The 16,129-nt window shown below is 42.1% G+C and overlaps 1 long non-coding RNA gene across 1 annotated transcript; it reads left to right on the top strand.

Moving 5' to 3' along the window:
* Nucleotides 1-4,837: 4,837 nt before the first annotated feature.
* LOC126547665 (uncharacterized) lies at nt 4,838-8,078 on the top strand. Its single transcript, XR_008609344.2, has 3 exons — nt 4,838-4,958; nt 6,023-6,103; nt 7,267-8,078. It is a non-coding gene; the product is annotated as an uncharacterized lncRNA (long non-coding RNA).
* The last annotated feature ends 8,051 nt before the right edge of the window (nt 8,079-16,129 follow it).

The following is a 16,129-nucleotide window of genomic DNA, read 5'->3' as shown; positions in this document are numbered from 1 at the left end:
TAGAAAGAGTGCAAAATTTAGCTTTGAAGTTTATATACTCTACATACTCGCGTTTTTCTAGCGTGTCCGTTCTTCGCGACAGGGCGAAATTGAAAAAAAAACTAGCTCATCGCAGAATTGTATCTCGCATCAAATTTTTATATCAGCTGTACCACGGTCACTACAAAATACCGCGTGAATGTTATTTACCTGAGCCCCTCATGCGGTCTGCTCGTACAAACCACAACAAAACAATTAAGCAACCATTCAGTGATCTTAACCTCCATCAATATTCTCTTTTTCCCCATGCAATTTCACTATGGAATAAATTACCCGAAGGAATAGGTAATGCTAATACAACAGAATCGTTCGTTCAGCTTTCAAATAACCTTTTCTTTGATCTCTAAATTGCCGCAATGAAAGCAGTTGCTTTTGCGTTACGCTTTTCCATTGTTATTTTGTTTATGTATTGCACTGTTGTATGGTCATGTTTATTTCTGTTACGTATAGTGTTACAATGATGTATGTGCATGTTTTTGTTGTGTTCTCAATTGCTAATTGACAGTTGTAATTGACGCTGCTGTATGTATACCCACTCCTGCTTGGGCCCAAATAGGGCCGGCAGTATTTGTAAATAAATAAATAAAAAAAAAACTAGTGCGATACCACGAAGCGCGAATGAGGGTACGGTTACAACGGTAGGATAAAAGCATGATCCTGACAAGTCTGCGAAATTTTCTAGATATGACCTCAATAAAGCCTGTTAGGCTTACGTTTATATTTTCTAACGTCAAGCAATTAACCAGTACCCTTTTACGCAGTTAAAGCCATTTCTATGCATAATGATTCGGGCTGGTTTGGTAAAGAATGCTATATCACATAGCTTTTCGCATATACGGCACACCGCCTACACGCTACACAAAGCTGTAACTTTTCAAGCGGACATTGTTTTGCGTACACTCTAAAAACTAGGAAGGGTATCGCAGGAGTGAAGCGGCCGGTTCACTCTTCAAAGCGTCGTTTTACTCTCGCAAAATGTCGAGGAGAGTGAAATGCATTGTTCACTCTCTCACCAAGGAGAGAGTGAAATGTGCTTTTCACTCTCCCCTTCAGAGAGAGAGAGTAGAATGCCAGTTCTACTCTTGCGGCAATAGAGAACAAAACGTAGCGTAATCTTCTGCTTCAACTGTAGGTGTCTGGCCCCGAACATGGCAATGTTTCATTCATGCACGCTGAGCAAAGAACACATCGTTTTGCTTCTAAGAGAACAGGCCGCCGCAGTTCAAAGGAACGCGTAGCGAGCACTCTACTTTTTCACTCGGAGTTGCTCCACCGCGCGCGCGCGCGCGCGCTCAAGATCGCGGAACAACACAGCACCGGAGAAAGGTGATCCGTCCGCCGAGCAGCACAGATAGCAGCAAAGGCCAGCCAAGGGAGATCGTATGTCAGCCATCTCGCGTCGCCACGAAAACACGACAGTCGTTCGTCATGCCTTGGATATAACAGCAAATCCTCCACGGTAAGTGAATTCTAACTTAGGTGCACATTGTCCGTATATGTCATGCTATCGCCAGGAAGTGGTCGCTGCGCTTAGCCGACGCGATTGACAAAGGACTAGGCATACGCGCTGTGTCTCTCAATGTCAATCGAAAAAGCCAGTCGTCGCGATAACTGCATGTGATTTTATCACTTTGCCGTTGTCCGTAAGAGCTTTAAAGATCGCAAACGCTGCCAGAACTATGGTATGTTCAATAAGACGCCAGGCGAGAGGACGCTTAAAATGGTTCGCTCACCAGCCTGTGATTCCGAGCCTATGCGGAGCGTGATTAGCGTGCGTTTTGTGTGTTTGAATTTATTCAATTTGGCAGTATACTGTGTACGGAACGCTGTTGAACTAAGGAATCACATAACAGAAGGCATCATTTTGCTGGCAGCAAGCTTTTTTTATAAATAAACCGCGCGCTTGACGGTGTCTCGCGCAGGAGGAATCTGCGACCACTGAAGTTACGTGCAGCACCAGTGCTAGTTAGAAACTTTGCCGCAGGCATTCAGCTGCATGCTGCAAGAGGTCAGTTGGGCGCGTTATCTTGAACTTACTGAAAGCGCATGAGGAATCCATGTTTTATGCTGAAAAATGTATAAACCCCATATAAGCGATCTTGCGCGCGGCAGCTACAAGCGACGCGATGGAGATGGTTGTCGCGTTCGCTCGTCGCCTACAAGTCATACTCCGTGCGAGCGACGATATTGAGCGACGCCTCCACGGTGTTGCCGGCATGAGGGCTGCAATCACGCGTGACGCGTGCTTTAGTAATTTACGTTGATGTATTTTACTATAAAAAGTAGCATAAAATATTTCCGGAGGTCTTGCCGTAGGTTCTTATCCTTGCACGTATAAAAATTGAATCATTTGCTCGTTCCACGCGACAATCGGTAGTATTTGAGCGATGTACAACCAGTTCCGGCTTCGCGCTATTGGCTAGTTGCTCATAGCACTATCGGGCGACGAGCGACGATTTCTAGATTTCCAGAACAGAGCCATCTGTTCAAGCGACGGCCCGTTTGGTCGCTCGAAGCCGTCGCTCGTCGCCGTCGCGCACTAAATCGCTCTCACAGTGTTTATCCCTAAGACTGAACTGTTTTTGCTCATGTATTGAAATGGTGTGATTATAGGTAGGTCTGGTTTTGTCTCCTGTTGCGGTTTTCGTGCACGGTGCGAAACTGAAAGGATGCTTATGTCTACGAACTCGGTGAATTGTCGAGCAGCTAGTTATGCATCGGCATCGAATATAACGGTTGCTGTGTGGAATTACAATTGCAAGGGCGCTTTGCGTACGCTTATTGTTTTGGACACGCCTTTGCATTTGCTAATATGAGTTGGCGTGTCAGAGTTATGTCATATGAATAGCTAAATCAGCCTTCCTCTGGGGGTTACAAGCGTAATGTGTGCATTTTGCTATTGCATGGCAGATCAAAATGTGTTTATCGCTTGAATATTTTTAGTAGAGAAATAAAATATCAAAATAAAATGTTGCTTTAATTCCGTGTTACCAGTCTGTCGTACACAGAACAATATGTTGGTGTAATAAACTAATAACTGCGGTTTAACTGCAACTTTTACATGCCTTCAAGAATCTAAAATGCTAGATTTCAAACTGCAGCAGTAAGTCGGGTCTGTAAAAAATGAACTCCATTGCGCACCTCATACATGAAAATAAGTTCATGCCTTTTAGTAAGCTTAGATGCAGGTCGCAGTGAACTTTCTTGTTAGTATTGAAATTTGGGTAAGCTTGCCATAACAAGCCTTGTTGCCCTTTTTTATAGGCACATCCATATATCCATTGAACTGAAGGACAATATTTTCATCCCTACTGAGCATCATGTTTGCAGCTATAATCCTCAAATTATGGCTTCAGCAGTGGCACAACCAGGGATGGTGCGGGGGGCACACTGGGCACGTGCTTAGGATGTGTCACAAGTGGTGTTTGCGATACACCAGACTCATGACAGACCTATGATGTCTGAAAATGACCAATATTCCATTCATTAGCAGGAGTATTCGAACATTCGTGCCGAACGAGGATGAACTGTCTTTTTTGTGTAAATCTAAAATTAAAGTTAATTTAGCAGTTGACTGTTGCAGTCATTTGGATGTTTTGCATGCATTTCACTAAGAAGACTAAGAGCTAAGACTTTCTTTTATTGCCATGGCCTTGACTGTCTTGATGTTGTTTTGCACCATGTCCTTGTGTTGACTTTTGCATACGATATTTTTCAGGCACCTGCTTTATATAACGCAAGGCAGCTGTAAGGACACAAGGACGTGAAAGAGCCAGTGCAGCGCGACTTCACGTAGTGCAGAGGAGCCAATGTCAAAAAATAAAAATACATTGGCATGCAATTTGGACAAGAAAACTAGTATGTGGGTATATTGGGTGTACCATTTGACCAAATGTAAACAAAATCAAGATACAGTATGTTACACCAAGATGAAAATTCTCACGTGCTCCAGGCAGTCATCTTAACATGGTATATTTATGTAATGTCTCAGATTGGAAAGTCAAATCAAGTATGCTCTCTGGAGACAAACACATAGCAGCAAGTGTCATTGAAAAGTTAGAAATGTGTTTTAAAAAAGCTGATTAGTTCTGAGAAGTGACTGCTTTTTGTCTTGCCTCTCAACAGATACATCCATGTGATAAAAAAATAGTGGTACAATGAAATTGCATGTTTGCTTAGTGACATGATACATACTTGCAATGAGCACGGTGCCTGTGTTTACTATAAAAAGCAACAGCCCATGCTTGGTTAGGTTAGGCCCCCTACAACATGCAGGCATGGGTGATCGGCGCTTTTTTTTTATTTCTGTGTCGTGAGGTATATTGACGTGCGTATAGGTGCAATGGCACGCAGTATGGCTAGTACAAAAGGGGGGGGGGGCAGATATATGTAGCTCACTGTACACGACACAGGGCAAAGGAAATCTGTGTTCAGCAACTGTTAAATGTTAAATGTTAAATGTTAAGTGTTAAATGCCATGTATGTAAATTTTACAACGCTACTCATTCGAAGCGCCCACAGGTGCATATTGAAGAAAAGTTTTCCAGGGTACATAATTTAGTGCGTAATTTACACTAATTTTGCTCTAACCACAAGACATAATAGATTGAATATACTGCACGGAAAAACCTAGAGCGAACTAAATTGTGTGTCAGCTTCGTGTGTATAAATATAGTCTTTCCTATGCATTAGGTTTTTCGCGTAATGCATTACCAGTTGACAGCCTATCTTATCGTGTGTACTCTGTTTACATTACAGCTGTTTATTAGTTAACTCATTTGTTTTGCAACTTATGAAATGCCGGTGTATATATATTTTCAACATTTGACATAACCCTGTATGTTTTGTAGGGACAACCCAGGACGTGCATTTCTCAGCACCCAGTCAACTGCCAGAAGCGACTCGAACACAGGCCACCAGTAAGTGGACATCAGTTGCAATTTCACATTATGCAGTTGGCTGCTGCCTTGTACTGAGGCTTTTTTTTTTAATGAGATGGTGGTGTCGTTTTAATGTACATTTTGACCACTAAGGTGCGATCATGTCTCACAGAGGCATATATGGTTGCTATTCTCTGCGAGGGATGTGTTCTCGTGTTCGTGAAGTATTTGTGTTTGGCAGTATTGTCGCCTAATGAGTCAGATATAAACACTGTAACTCGCCACTGCCGGCAAGTAGTTGCGAGAAACACAATATATTATGACGCTGTAAAGTTATTTCATTAATTCGAAGGAAAATTTTGCAGCAGGAAAAAAGGTTGCTATTCCAGGTAAACATGTCTTTTTCTCACAAATTATTTAACCAAACTGTGGATGCGTGAAATTCGTGACTTATGAATAGATTTTAATTCATCCTTTAGTAATGCTTCTAAAAGAGACTAGAAATAGCATGTGACTACCTCTCCAATCAGCAGATCATACACTTACAGTCATAAGTGGTAGTTCCATGCAGTCTCGCACTCTATATAACCTTTCCTTTCAGCAGCGTTGGAACTGGCGGCTGCGTTTTCAGAAGGAGGAGTGCACTTGGCACTGTATATGTATGTGTGAATTCGGTTTTCTTTGTATGTGTCGGCTCACTGACACAAACAGTGCAAAAATCAGTTGTACCATGAGGCTGACGACGCCTTCTGCTGCTAGAAATGCGGCACTTCATGTTTTATAGTACTACATGACATTTAAATCAAAGCTAGCACATAAAATGATCAAGAAAACTAACCGCTGTTATAGCTGTTTTCCTCAAAGAAAGCTTGTCCTTTATGGGCTGTGTTAATCTGAGCTCTCCACCGATGTTTCAGTAGTATTATCCCTTGGTGAGTGAGAGATTGGGGGCAATTAATCGTGTTAGTCTTTAAATGGTGTCCTGATTATGTGTATTTGTTCCAACAAAGTTGTCTAGATTACTTTATTGTGTAGTGTAAAGCTTGTGAAACCATCAGCAACTAGTGAGTTGCTAACATGCATATGCATTTGTCACTATACAGGTGGCACTCGGCTGTACCACTGCAGTGCTGCAGAAATTGCCAGCACCAGCGGCTTTGCAACAGCTGTTTCACAGCATGTCGGTATGTGCTAATTTATAGTTATGTTGGGATGGGTTAGTATTATGGACCACTGCTACTCTTTATTGTGACAGATCCATATGATAAGTGATGTAATGGGCACAGCGAAAACCTGTGAATGTTTTACTATGGTGCATAACAAGGCTCTCCTTTTCATCACTGGAGCAGGGGAGAAGAGCATACGGGCGCTCCTGAATGTACATTTATTTCAATACATGAGACACACACACACACACACACACACACACACACACACACACACACATATATATACATATACATACAATTAAACTAAAGGCAGGGACATTCCATCTTTCATTTTGAATTGACTTGTACAGCGCAAAAATACAACACAGACCACAGAGAAGCCCGCATGTTAACAGGTTTGATACACACAATAATTCAACAGATTTGATACTTCAGGTGTGCTATTTTACGCAAGGGGGAAGGGAAAGGGGAGAAAACAAGAAAAAAGAGTGGAGTGGAAAAGAAAGGAATCGTGCCAAAAAGCATGAGAAACATCGTGCAGCCAGAATCGCCAGCAGGACATCTAAAAAGCACTCTGATAAAATTACATACAGGGAAACCTTACGTATTGTTTGTTTCAATCAACTCAGATTACATGCAGCCATTACTCCAATCAAGTTGTTTCCTTATGTCATGAGGACAAACTGGGGGGTGCAGGATAGGTCCAGAGAGGCGCACGGGGTCGTTTTCTTCATATTGTGGTGCTCCCACAGTGCTACGCACTGTGGCGTTTGGCATCGTCAATTGTGACGGCATTCTGATTTTGATGCGCGTGTTTACTTGAAATGTTCAAAAAATGTCAAGAAGTGGTTAAGGGACCCTTTAAGCCACCCTGAGCAATTATTCGTTCAGATATATCTAAACATACTTTAGTGATGATGCATAATAAAGTGATCTAGTCTGGCTCCTCAGTGTTTTAAAATTTTTGGTTTCGAGAGACATGTTTCCCGTGCCTCTTGAGTATCTCTTCTAATGAGGCTTAACTGTAATGTACACACACAATTGTGTAACTCCTCCTGCAAGTATTATTCATTAAGCCTGGTCACTGATGTGCAAAGCTTGTGGTTAAGTTTTGATGTCCGTACTTTTTAGAGCTATGTTTATTAATTCAGGCTGTTCTTATTGGTTCTTCGATGCAGGAGACAATGCCTACGAAATTATTGGCCCTGATGACGAGAGCCGTCAAGGGGCAAACGACATCTTTGTTGCAGAAGTTAGCCCGATACCACCTGAAGTTACCATGACAGGTGGCACGGCAGCAATAGATACAGAGACGGCCATGTCTACTGCAGCTGCAACAGTGTACGAGGCAAGCAGCAGTGTCAGAAGGAACCGCACCAGGCCTCGTAGAGCAACATGTGTGCTATCACTGTGACTTTTTTTGTAGTGCATACAACTCATTTGCTCAACATACAAAAGCTTTTCACCACGACTGTGAGCCAGTGTTCTTGTGCAGCAAGTGCAAGACTAAGTTAAGTGTTATAACACAGTACAAGCATCACTTTAAGATATAAAAACATATTACAGTTGTTGCCTCCCCAGCCAGCCCACATAGCGACAACAATGTGGAACACATGGTGGGACACACATCTTCTCCATTAGAAGATAGTAGAGACTGTCAGTGTTGTTGTTAGATTAACTGGTCTTTGTAGGCAACTAGAAGGACAACACAGGTGTCATAAGATTGTTGTTTATGTTGTTCTTGAAGAGGTAAAAAAGAAGTTTGATGCAGCTGAAGTGCCAACTGATATTGAGCAAATCAAAAAACAACCACCTGAGAAAGCAACACTACCGAAATTTGGGTATCTATGTGCCGCCAACTCTGGTAAGGATGACATAGGACAGAAGTGTGTTGAAAATCACACAGACACTGCTGTTCCATCACTGGTCACAGTGAGCAGTGACTTGTAGGGCAAGAGAGTCAACTGAAACGAACATTATGGCATAGTGTCATGCTCCAATTGTGACCACTTTCCATGTTATTTTGCATGATACAGCTCAACCTCCAGAAACGAGACTGCAACTTGTCTGTAAAAAGCTTTCACAAAAAATTATTCATAACACTATTAACACAGCAGTATCTTCTTTTTTTGTGGGTTCGAGGTTCCCGGGCGTCCATTATTGCAAAAATTGCGGAAAAAAAGAACATGTGCCGTACTTGCACCTTTTTAACACGTACGAGGGGGACAGAACTTTTCTAGTCATGCATCTTCATCATACTATCAAGTTTTTAAATGCCTTTTATAATTATTATTACCAGTTATATCTGAGTGCATTGTATGCATTTAGCAGGCGTAAAATCAGGTCAGTTGGATCAGATGCCTTATCTGCAAGAGAGCCCTATATTCAAGAAATTTGAATTAAAATAGGTACATTAGAGACGCAGTCTTTCTGCACTTTTAAGCATTGCTCAATACTTTTGTGGATGGCAGTTTCAATTGGCACCGCACTGCGCTTTGTCACGGTCAACTGTCTTCAAAGCGGTGTTTACCATTTGTGTTGATCTGTTTGTGTATTCATAGAGCAAGTTCTTAATTTATTTTTTTCCGCATTCTTGTGCTTGCGCTAAGCTTGTATAAGGCAGTTACAAAATGGGCGTCACTATAACGAACTGTTCTGTTGAGCTTACACTTGCAAATAATAGTGTTCAGATGGTCGCACTTCTATGTAGGTGCACCGATAGCTTTGTGTATGTTCTCATGTTTGTATAAAGCTTATATAAGCTAGTTACAAAATGTATGTCACTAAGCATTGTGATATTCTTTAAAGAACTGCTTGGTTGGTTTTACACTTGTGAATTAGTATTGAGGCGGTGGTATTTCCATGTAGGCCCACTGCTAAATTTCTGTGTGCTCACGTGTTTGTATTAAGCTTTTACAAGGGAGTTACAGCATGTACGTCACTAAGCGCTGTGGTACTTTTAAAGAACTGCTTTGTTGGTTTTACACCTGTGAGTAATAGTACTCGGGTGGCACTAGTCATGTGAAGGTACACAGGGACCATTCGTATACATTATGCTCATGTAAAGCAGTTACAAAGTGTATGTCACTAATCACTGTGATATTTGTTGAAGAATTGCTGTGATGGTTTTACACATGTGAGTAATAGTGGTCAGGACACAGTACTTGCGATGTATAGTTGAACTTATACAGTGTCAAGACATGGGCTGTATACGTACCAAAAGAAACGTATGTCATTATATTGTTGTGATTATTACTGTTTGGATTTTATTAAACTCCAATAACATTTTTTCTTGTATCTATTGAGGTATGGCAATTTGTCATGCAACCAAACTGAGAACCTGAACTTGTGCATACAAATAAACAGCTAATTTAAGAGTATACTGCTCATATTCTGCGAAACCAGTTTAACAAATCTTGTACTACAATGCTGGAAAAATGACAGAGCTAACAGGGATGTACAGAAAAAGTTTGCACTGGCTGAAGGACTGCCCCACACTGGAGTTGGTAATGTTGCGTTTATTGGAGTAGAACAGTAAGTGCACTTCTATTAAAAATGTGACAGTCAATGCAGAAACATAAGGCAGACGAGCAGATGTGGCACATTTTTTTCAGGGCCCTCCATGCCTACTACTGCATTTCTAGTCTTCCTGTACTCTTCGTATAAGCCCCTGTTCAGCCAAGGTTTTTACTCCATGACAGTTGTTCTACTGGGTTCGTAGCAATATTGAAGAAAAAAATGCAATGGTTTTCAAGAACTTTCGAGGCCCCGACACAGTAACTTCAAGGACCTCGTGCGATTTTTTTAGTAGTTTGGACAGGCAATAACTTGTTCAACAACATCGTTAACTTTAATGCAAACAAAAGAATACAAAACAAATCGCATTTCACTGATTTCAAACATTTGAAAGACTGCTAATGTGCCTTTCACCGCCCATCACTAAACGCACACAAGGAAACATTTCAAAAAAACGCTCAAAGTTTTTCTGCAATAGCACAATTAACTACTTGGACCTGCAACATTTGCAGTTTTTGAATACTGTTTGGTTTGACAGTGTATGGGATGTCATCTGTTGCCTCAGCTTTTCACCACCAAATAAGCAATAGTCATTTGTAATTTCCCTTTATTGTGTCTGTAGCTCTCAATTTACTCATCACGGCTTTTCTTTGAATGCCTCAACTGTTGAGCTTCCTGCTTCTGCTCCTCCAAGTACATTTGTCGGCGGTTCCATGTGCCTGAAACTGGTATCTGCAGCTCCTTTGTAATTTCAACTTTAAGGATGTCGCTTTCCTTCTATTACCTCCACAGACAATTATCTGTGACATGCGAAGAGTGTCACAGAAGGGAAAAAAACGCTTGGCAATGTCTGCTAAGTTTAGCCAAGTGTACAAATTTTAGGACTTTCCAGTACTTCTAAAAATTCCAGGGTTTTCAATGCCCTGAAAATGGCATTTTAGAAATAAAGGGTTTTCAAGGATCGCTACAAACCCTGGATTCTAGCACCTAAATAATTTTACAAGCTTATTTTGGCATGGAGTTCGGAAATTCATGCTTTTTAGCTTTTTAGCATTTCCGCGACAGTGGTTATCATCGGGGCTTGACAACGATGCGGGCAATCGGTATTCCAATTAAACCGGCGCGACTGAAGCCCGGCGTTGTTCCGTCTATATTCTCCCACAAGACAAACACCACGCCACCTCCAAGAGCGGCCTTCGCCAAGAGGAGAAAGGGTGAGGTAAGGGTTTTAATGTGCACACGGGCAATGTTTTAAACAGATGATCACCTGAGTGTCGAACAAACGGCCTTACAGCGGCCTTTGACGAAGCGAGGTGGAGGCACAGCCGGGAATATGCACATGCGTGCAAACAGCTTGCCGTTTTCATCCTGGTTTTCCCCTCCGCTGTGTCACGGAACACTGTACTACGGCTGTTTGTTCGGTGCTGTTTTGATACGGTGAAATAACTGACCGGGGGTACGCTTGTGCATTACGTGATATTTGCTATTCGTCCTACGACGAGGTGCCCGCAGGTTTAGCTGTTCAGCATTCGTGTTCAAATCGCACGACATGAGGCGTTACGGTAATATTTTCATGCTCGCGATACAGTAGTTGAACTCGGCGTGTAAAAACTTCGTTCCGTAGATTTCGCACTCACAGCTTGCTGCCAGCAGCGAAATGCCGCAAAAACAAGCGTCGGCAGAGCCGCGCCCGTGGCAAGGCGAACGGGCTCAAATAATGAAGTAACGTTGTGAGGTATTGAACTTGTCAGCGTTCGACGTCGTCTAGCCTAATACAGGCATCGCTGCTGCACAAAAAATGTTTTCTTGCCTTTGTACCTAGATAACTAGCTATGTATCAGGCATGACAAAATTATTATTTGAAGGTAATTATATTACATTACTCATTACTTTCTTATTACAATCATCGATTTGAATTACATTACCGATTACCGCTTTCAAAAATGGTAATACTTTACGATTGCTTCCAAAAAGTTTTCATGCATGCAAGAAGCAAAAAGCAAAGTTTAAAGGGACGCCAACCTTTCTTCAAGGTAACATACACTTGCCAACATTCCATGTTCCTCCACGACACCTCACGACACTACCAACGTTCTGGCACCGTACACAACTTACTGGTGCATATTTAACGCAATTACTAAATTACTTCAGCCATGAAATTAAACACCAAATAATTCACATTGCTAAATCACTAGACAACTAATCCATCACATAAATAACTGAAAAAGTATTTCAATTACTGGAAGTAATCCAACTGTTGTCATGTTTGCTGATATGTATGGTATGCTGAAATTCATGACATCCATGCCTTGCACTCTTTCAGGTTCTAGCAGAGCACCTAGAGAACCGAGCCCCTGATGAACCTGTTCCACTACCATACCAATCGAAGAGTTTGAAGCAGCCAGTGTGACACAGGCAGATAATGTTGAAGAGCTTGAAGTAGCCAAACGCGGCACTTATGTTCGTGATCGTGTATCAACACGCCAAAAACCACGGAACTTTAGACAAGCAGCGGCAAGGTGCTTGACATCGCGTAATTGCAACCGTGTTTACAATCTTATGAGAAGTTAGTGCTTCGGCATTCTTCAGGCAGCAAGTTCCCAGTGACACTTTAGCGCATTTTTTCTCCCGTCATTGATACGTGCAGCTACATGAAAAAAAAAAACATACGTACAAGCTAAGATTTCCAACGCGCGAGAAGGTGCACACATCGCTCTCGCTGTTGGCACACTCAACATCGTCGTTGCCGCCATCGTTTTTCGTATCGGCTGTCGGTTCGAACATGTACGGCGAAAACACAAGCTGTCCGAGACAGCGAGAACGTTCCATAATGCTTACAACTCAGCCATAGAATAAAGAACAACTTTGACTCAGCTATGAAGCCAGAACAGAACAGCGTGCTACGCTCTGAAACGGCGGCGCCGACCGGCAACTGCCGTGAATGACGTCACAGCGGCCCCGACCAATCACGGGCAACAGCGGCGTTCGCGCGATGCCCTGAGGCGCTGGTGCGCGTTTTCTTGGAAAAACAGCCGCTTGCGTTTGTTTCCGCCCTTTTTGAACCAGGTATTCGTGTTCAGGGGACTCAAAACTGTAGAATGCCGCAGAGAACTCATTTTTTTTTTCGAAAAGTGTTTCAGCTTCCCTTTAATTCAAATTTTTCCAACGGTCTTTACATTTCCTAACAACTCCCTATACTAACAGCCTAGAAACAAATGACCACCAACATAAATTTGAAACATGTTCATAGGCTTTCTGTAAACTTCCTACTAACTGTTCAAAAACACGTTTTCTTTAGACCTCCTATTAACGTTCATTGAATCATGTTCATAGGCTGCCTGTAAACATCCTATTAACAATTTACTGGCACTTTCTCTAGACACGCTAGTAATATTGTGTAAACAATAGGCCCCCTACATTGAATAGAAGCATGTTTGTAGAATTTGTCAACATCCTACCAGCGTTTTACAAACAATTTTTAGGCCTCATCATGACTTTGTCAATTATTTCAAACCTCCTACCAACATTTTCCCTGTAGAAATTCTAGCAACATTGTCCGCACTTGGTCACAATAGTTGAATAAAAATATGTTCAACGCTGCTTATCAACTTATACTAACCTGGAAATTTATAGCTCTTAATCACCAAGCATACAAGCATACCACCCTATAATGCTCAGAGCGGTAAATGTTCATTTCATTTATTGGGCGCCATTAACGTCGGGCCGCTTTTTGTATACGTTTATGCGATGTTACCGGAGTATTGATAAATTATCGATGCTATTGACGTGCTGTGCACCTGAAGCCACAGGGTGCGAAAGCAGCTACTGTAAATAAAGATGTGACAAATTGGAAACGTTGCGAAGATTGCATCAGACATTTATTACATGACTCAATCAGTCAAACTTGGGAACAGCAGAAATGAGAATGTAGCTATGCGATGCTGCTTCAGCATTCTAGGCGTGAGTTGCAGTTGCACCTTAGCCATAATGGATGTTTCTTTTTGTGAGCTTGTTGCTGTGTGATTCTTGGCTTTGTATCCAGAAATAAAATGGAAACGAGTAGCAGTTATCTGTGCATTACTGTCCGATACTCAGATGTTTGTTTTAAACAAGTAAGACAAAAAACAAAGCTATATTGATTTGAGCTTACAGGCGTTAAACTATTAGCTAAATATTTCACTACCGCTCATCCTGTACAACCTGAGCAGGAAATAGCGAAGAATTAGTTCATGATCATACAATATTTACCACAAATTAAGTCATCGCGCCCTCTGCCAAAACGTAGTGTTTGTACGCTTCGTGTTTATAGCCACTTCAAGCGAACCACATGAAGCGGCGCAGTTCAAGTGTGCCAGAAAAATCGTTCTTAAATAATTTCACTTCATTACAGTTCGCGCTTGTAACAACCTGCCGAAATGCGGGACAGGAAACTGAAATCAAACATAATATGTTTATGAAAAGTGATGGAAAAGCACATACCTTTTACTATGATTTCGAGACAGACAGAATTTCGCGGTGCAGTGCTGTCTTGCGGAACAGCTGTTCGCTACTGGTGCAATGTGCAGTTGAAAACATCGACAGCGCCAATACTAAATCACCATCACTTCACACGACACTGCATCGCAGCTGGCAGAGAAGTTGCCGGAACGTTAGCATCACGGAACGAAGAAAACGCCGTGGGCTTCACAAGCACGGTGCTGGTTGGCTGTTTCAGTCACAGATTACGCTTCCACGTGTGCCTAGAAAGTCTTCCTATATCGATGAATCAGCAACAGCACAGCATAAGCATCAACAGCAACAAAAATAGCTAAACTGCTGCTACAGAACACGACCAAACACCCATATGTCGCTCCGACTGTACCACGCCGGAGCAGCAAAACAAGTGATATCGATGGCCTCCTTCTTTGCCTCGACTCGGACCATCTGCAAATGCGTGCGCATGCGCGAGAGAGGCATGTGAAATTCTTTCCATCCACCAGCTTTTCTTTGACGTGACTTGGACCGCCGCGGAACCATGTCCACCCCTCAACCTTGCGAGGGTTGAATCACACGAAGACATTATGTCTCGGTGACTTCGTGTGGCGGGCCTTTGTGCGCGCATTCCCTTTTTGGTGGACTGGACTTATAGGAAGGTGTGTACCCTATAGCCGAGGTTGAAAAAGGAACCTGACAAGACAGCCGGCTTAATTTTGTTATGCTTTTAGGAGCTGTGTTATTGTATTTTTTTAGACAATTATTGTTCTGAAGAGGACTCTTTCTCCAAATGCAATAAAAAATTAAAAAGAACTAATATACTTTCGGGTAAATTATATGGGTATCGTATTTTGCACAAGAACATCCTTTAGCACTTGCACTGAGACAAAACTTTGCTTCATGGCGCCTGGCACAAGACAACGCTTAAAGCTATTCTTCTTATCAAGTAGTGTTACTTCTATAGTTAAATAAATGTTCAAAGCGTGGCGGCTATGACGCTCCCGGGCTTCAGGCGCCCGAAGCACGGCAAAAGCATGGCCTTTCATATCCTGACTCTTGGTATCGCGGGATGCTGTAATTACGAATGCCGTAAGACAACCGCAAAACCTTATCGGAGCTCAGAACTTTGTCGCCGTATTATGAAGCGAAAGCACTGAATATTATGAGTGCATAATTATCACTTTTCGACATGTTTTCATAAAGCAAGAAAAAATTGCTGTAAAGCAGATCAGTTGACGTTTATAGTTACATTGCCTTCGTTTTGATGCAACGTCCTATTAGTTTCCTTGAATGAGGAGGAGCCGTCGGCAGGAGAAAGGGACGAAACAGTGCTAAACATAGCGTAATATTGCCTTTAAAGCTTTTGGAGCCCTTGGCGGATTGATACTTTACAAAGCCAGTATTTCATCCACATTTACTTCACTTCGCACACAAATTTGGCACATTGCCGTCATGTTCACTAAATTTGATCTTGGTAGCATTCGTAGTTATGCCAGGGCAGTTGGCGAAATTTTCTGCCACGCGTAAAACAATCATAACGCTGCGCACCATTAATAGGTAATTTATTCCAAACGTGACATTAATTATTCCAAACGTCACGAAAGGCTCCCGCCTTAATGTAACCCGGAGTCCGCCATTACAGCGTGCCTCATAATCATATCCTGGGTTTTCACACGTAAAACCTTAGTTTGGCACGTAAAACCCCACAGACTTCGAAATTCGTCTTAACATCCCATCTAACGTGCCTCCTATTTCCTTCAAATATAAATTCCCTGAATAGCGTATTAAGGTGAAAGCGTTAAGTGGCTCGTTGCAATGGCTCATACCCCAAAAAAGAGGCGTGTAGTCCAGTGAAGTAAGAAATATCATCATCAGGAATGGCTCATGCCCCCGTAAGCAAGCAAACATGCAATGGCTGAGTATGAATGAAGAAAAGAAAGAAAGAACGAAAGAAAGAAAGAAAGGAAGAATGAACGAAAGGACAAAGAAAGAAAGAGCAAAGAAAGAACGAACGAAAGATAGAAAGAAATAAAGAAATAACGAAAGAACAAA

The sequence above is a fragment of the Dermacentor andersoni genome, chromosome 1 (genome assembly GCF_023375885.2).
Source record: "Dermacentor andersoni chromosome 1, qqDerAnde1_hic_scaffold, whole genome shotgun sequence".
Classification (NCBI taxonomy): Eukaryota; Metazoa; Arthropoda; class Arachnida; order Ixodida; family Ixodidae; genus Dermacentor; species Dermacentor andersoni.
The sequence above is the reverse complement of the archived record's forward strand: the minus strand, read 5'-3'. Positions and strand labels throughout refer to the sequence as shown.